Here is a 6,000-nt window from a genome sequence, read left to right on the forward strand (position 1 = left end):
GTGAGATGGGCTATATTGGTAAAGCCAGGTATTTCCTGCAGAGCTTTCTTTCCCCTTCTCATTTTCACTCAGTCTCTTTTCCTTTCCCTTGAACTCCAATGATAGATTCTATCAAGAATCTTCCTTTATTAAAATAACTTCATTCCAGTAAGTTCTGTCAACAAAAAAAATCAACAAACCGAATTAACAAAAATGGATATAAAAGACAACTTGTCAGCCTCTATCTCAATGTCTTTTAAGAACATGTGGCATTACTTCAAAATGATTTTATTTTCAGTTTGTGGTAGCCTATTCCTGGTCCCTTATGAAGTCCGTAATAAAATTTCAATTTGCTACAGAGATCAAGAAGAGGTAGAGCAGAAAAGTGCAAGCCTACATTTATTACTAAGTCTGGGAAGATTTAAATACGGATGTTTGGTGCTTCTTCCTCACAGAATTTTCTTTTTCTGTTTCTATACTCACATTCAAGAGCATCCTAAAGGTTTTAGGCCACACAGGGACTTGATCCTTGCTCAGAAAGTGGGTCCTCTGGTATCAGACATGACAAAACCAAGTAGGGCAATAACAAAAATAAGAAAGAGAATGCAATGAAGCAGTAGGATAATTATGTCAAAAGGCTACTTAGGCAGGCAGATGTATGCTATACATCTTGATTATTTGTAATCCAATGTATTCAGTTCTGTGACATGACAGTTTCTCATCCTGTTGGCTTGCTTCTCATAACGACACAAGCCTTATACACATTTTTCTTTTAAATTAAATAATTCCATTAAAATATCTGCTCAGCTGAGAAAAGCAGTTATTTAGCTCAGGCAAACGAATCTCCAGATGAACTCTCAGAACCCGTATCTACAGTGCAATCACTGTTCTTCAAATCTGGTATGTCAGTCTAAAGATTAAAAAGTCAAAGGACAAGTTGTTTGGCATAGGTTTACAATGATAATTATTTTTCCAAGAAGTCAAAATTGTTTCTGAAGCATACACTTAGGGTAACAATAAAACAAGGTGCAATCTACTTAACTCCTTCCTACACCTTTAAGTTCTATAGTTCTTTAGAATGGAAATAACATTTCTGAGGAAGATATTCAACTACTACCGTGATACACAACAATATAAAGCTCTCTGAGACAGAACTTTAATCATTTTCTTAAGTTTACATAAAAATTGTGCATCAAGTTTACTATGACTTTAGGGCATCTCTGCTCCAACTGTTGTAAACAGACCAGATCTGGGTCTGCCTGCTCCAGCTGAAAGGGAAGTAGCTTTTTTCCCCTCAGAAGCTGTATACCCTTCTTCCTTCCATCTAGTTTCATCTGCAGTACACCTATGATTGGTAGAGATGTCCAAATCTGCAGACATGGCCAGCAGGAATAAAAAAATTGGAAAAGGAGGCAAAGTTAATCACTAGTCAGGGAGAGGCTCAAAACAATGCTGTGTTTGTAGTCACTTGTCGTATAAAATAATACTTTGAAACCTATTGCCTTCCACCAGTCCTTCCTGCTCATCCTAATTATCTGTAGTCCTAGACCAAGACTGATACTGGATGGCTAATATTCTGTGAATACTTTGCCTAGATTGCAAAGGAATGCTTCTCACTATGTGGAACACTTTAACAGTGCTGTTTTAACAGTACAGGTAAAAAAATAAAATGTTCTATATAAAGAAATAGAAGGGGCTTTTTCTACTTCATCCAAGTGAGGTTTGATTTTCTTGAGTCTTATCTTCCTCTAAGTACATTTAGTGCCAGAAAGAAAGCAGAGTTCATAGCTTTGCCTTCAGGCAGATTCACTACAGCTTAAGATGCTGCACAAGCTGTTCCCTATTGTCCTGTGACAATATTTTGGCATGAACTCAGCTGAGGCTGCCAGATTCACATGAAGCATTTAAACAAGTGGCCCAGTTTTCTAAGTGCCTCCATGTGGATTTAAGTGTCTGACTTAAATCTGAGTCTTCAAATATTTTTTTTAATTAGAAAAGACCAAAAGTGAAATTTAATATTTGTATAAAGAAAAAGCAAGAGGAAGAGTATTAGTTTAAAAAAAAAAAAAAAAAGGCAGCACCTCCTTCCCAAGGTTATCCTGAAAGCTTATATATATTAAACGCTGCAGCTTTATGCCCCTGGAATCCTACCAGTAACACAGTATTATGCCCCTGACTATATCTAGACTTGCAGGCAGAAATACAGCCTCATTTTAATAAAAAGATGAATTCTGGCTATGCTTGTCTGATCACTTGGATTATTGCCGTTGCCACATTGAGCTGGGTGTTTGTGCTTACACTGTGCCAGCTCTTCCCCGCAGTACAGCAGGAGTCAGGACTTTCTGTGACTCAGGCTGCAAGCTATCTTCTGGAGCACACCGATAAAGTGCCACAGAGAGGATAGTTATATTGCCTCGGGTCAGGCACCCAACCTGCAGTAGTGTCCAAGAGAATTCCTTCTATGGCCTTGCAGTGCCTTTTATTGGATAACTTTAAGTGCAGTGCTGAGAGAAGGAGTCTGATATCTGGCACTGTCATTCCACCAGGAAATAAAATTCAGTGCTAATCCTCTCTCAGTGTCAGACTCCTGCAGCCTTGCCCAGGACAGAGCACCAAGCACAACAGAGATTAGTCTGGCTCTCCTGAGCAGTGCTGATCCCACGTTCAGCCCTACATCACCAGGCCTCCAAGTACCCGAGCGTGATGCTATGTGTCCCAACAGCCTACCAGCCACGTCCTTGGGAACTGGCTCAGTTTGGACAGACCATTTCTACTGTATTTGACTCCTTTCTGCAAAGCTGAAAATGCAGACAGTCTCCTCAAAGCTTTCACATTCGTCTTTTGTGCTCGGTAAAGTCTCTCTCTCATCAATGCCCTTTCCCAGAGGAAAATTCTAAAAATTAGTTTCTCAGATATTTTCCAGAACATGTTCTCAGCTTTATGAGTATCAGAAATCATTGTAACAAGGGAAAGCGAATGCTTTCATACAGTAAATCACTAAAGCCACTGCCCCCCCACCCCGAACAGCATGAACTAGTCTATTAAATACAGTTCCAAATCCCTTGATCTGCTGGGATTTACAGGCCTCACCCAGAAAGCGAGGGGTGAAGCCAGGCAAAGAGCAGGGAGCAGAGGAAACTGCCTCAACAGCTCTGAATGAAAGGGCTGGCGAGGGAGCGGCCAAAGGAGATGGTGGCTACAGGAACTTGCTTTGTGGTGAGGCCTGATGACAGGGTGCGATTTCTGCATATCTGCTTTGGAGGGTGTAAACATGTGAAAATACTTCCCTGGATGGACAGTTAATGAGGCAACCCTGTTATCTTTGGTTTATTTTTGGCATCTGTGTGACTGGGTGGTATATGTGGGATTCACTTCTCTCATGCTAACATTACACATGCAGTCTCTTGTATCTGCCCCCGTCTCAAAAAATTCCCATCAAATATAAGAAGAGCCAGGGCCAGACCTGTATTTATGCCTCTCCCCAAAGCTATGTGATTATTTCTAGACTTTAAATTACTGAGTTTCAACTATTCTAAGAAAACTGATCCAGAGGCAGGGGCAACATGACTCTGAGGGGATTATGAATCAAATGATGATTTACTTTGCTGTTCCAACTAGTGGAAACCCATGCTGCTTTCCTCAGTTGCCTGTCAGCTCATAACCTGTCACCATTGGTAGAGTACGAGGTATATAGATGTGAGACTGGTAAAAGAGTAATAAAGATAGCAAGTAAGAGCTATGATGCACTGAGCTGGTGAGTTCAGGAAAAAATCTGGAGAAGGCCAGCTGCAGGAAATTCTACCTTGCTAACCTTTGCTGTAAAAGAGGAAAGAAAAAGGAAGGAAAAGCAGGCCCAAAGTGCGAGTGGGTGAGGCATTGATAGCAAGACCATTTACTGTATCCGAGATACCTAAGATGTACTTAGATCTAGATAGTATTCCTACTGGTACTGTGCCCTGAACTTCAAAGGGCTTGTTCGTGGGGAAAAGGGGGAGAAGAGACTATAGAAACACTCTGCTCTTCTTCCTACTGCTATTTGAAAGACATTTCAGAACGCTGCATCCTCTTTGAGCCGGAATTAAATCTGGCTTTTCACAGCTCCCTAGGAGGTGCCCTGCACTGAAAAGTACACTTTTCTATACAGAGAATCCTGGCAAAAGACCCTGGCTTCAGTGACCAGGGAACCAGAGCCTCATCCTGTGTAGCTTACTGTTGCCTGTCTTGAAAAGGTACTTTCGTTATTCTCACGAGAACGTGTTTTCACTCTCATACTGTGCGGCAACGTCATTGCTCATTTATAAATAGGAACAGATGTTTCACTTACATACCAATGAGGAACAGGTGTGGAGAAGGAAATTATTTCCTCCCGACTTAGCATTGTTTCCCTTTCTTCACACTAGCATCTCTGTGAAGATAATCCGCTCCCCAGTTGCCTAGCCACTCAGGCCTGGGAATGGAAGAGCTGGTGTGTACTGCCCCCATACATGTTGCCTTGAGAACATCTGGATTTAACACTCCTGCTGTTCTCTTCAATGCCCAAAAGTACAAAACAGATGACTTTTTGCAGCTGTATGAAGGCAGCAGTGATGAACCTGAATCAGCATGCCTGATTACCCGAATAGTGTCAAGGCACAGTCCTGCTCTAGACTTGGGCTGATAGATTTGCAGAATTTGTTAAATATAGATAGCCGCAGTGTTGCTTAGATGGAAATTGGGTAACCCTTTTCAGTGGGATTTCTGTACTATATTACGACAGTTAGTCTTCTAGTTAAACAGGTTAACGGTTTATCCAAAATTCACCAGGACATTTTGAAACAATGTAGAAATAGCTCTGACTTGTTACATGTTGGTAGACTTCATTCTTTCAGCAGGAGTGGCTTTAATGGTTATTAAATTACACAGAAATAGTATTAGTGTTCTCACATACTGAAAGTAGAGTGAGCATAAATCATAATAAGGGAGTGATATGATTGCTTGTTACTACAGCAAGATTCTTAAACGTGACCTTGAGCTAAATAACCTCAAAACTGCGTGAACAAGACCCTGAGTTTCAAACTCTGTTGAGCTTGGGAAGAGATCAGGCAGTACACAACCCTGAACTTCTGTGCTTTGGGTACATATTTTGCTGAACATTTCTATTAAAAGAAAAAAAGAGGCTAAAAGGACAAGCTCTTACTGCCTCTTTGTGGACTCCCTCTACTCACTTAAACAGAATGATAGGGTTTTCTCTCCATCCCTTTCTGAAGTTAGATGTTTAGTATTGTTAATGCTTAAGGTGCACTTAGAGTCATTCTAACTGTGAAAGAGTCTTTTATGAAGTAACCTGTGCTACTTCTTTTTATAATGCAGCTGTTCTTAGAGCCAGAATCCAAGATTTCATTACTACATGACTTGAAAATTGTGTTATTGCTTGTGCCTAATAGCTGTAAGTTACTCCTCTGGAATTAAAAAGGATCCTACTCCATTAAAATAAATAGGCTGATAGATACAGTATTTGTCTGCTAGAAAATATACAGGCACCCTACAATTTAGCTGTTCATATCCTTCATGCTGAGTCTGGTTCCATCCAAAGGAAGTGCTGTGCTCTCTCGAATATGACTTTGAGATCTTGGTTCACACACTCAGCTGTCACTTTTCCTTTTGAAGTCATTTTTCCAAAGCCGTAGGATGTACGTACACTCAAGTCAGTTACTTTTTCATTTCATCTGAAGTCATGACTATGCTCAGTCTTTGAGTCCTGGTCAAGTAATATACCTTGCCAAGGTCTTACAGTTTTGTATTTCCTGGTATTTTCCAGTAGGCAAAGTTAGTGTTTTTTCAAAGAGCTTTCAGGACTGAGCAAATTTTACAGAAGATAAATATTTACTGGAGATACTTGGAAACCTTTTTCTGTGCACATGGCTAGGGCACTACCTTTAGTGGCAGTGCCTATGTGGTGTACAATTAAATGCTAAAACTGTCCTGATCTTTAGAGAGGAATTATTCGGACATGAAAAGCCTGGAAACTTTTCTTACTACACA

This window comes from Struthio camelus, chromosome 4 (genome assembly GCF_040807025.1).
Source record: "Struthio camelus isolate bStrCam1 chromosome 4, bStrCam1.hap1, whole genome shotgun sequence".
NCBI classification, from domain to species: Eukaryota; Metazoa; Chordata; class Aves; order Struthioniformes; family Struthionidae; genus Struthio; species Struthio camelus.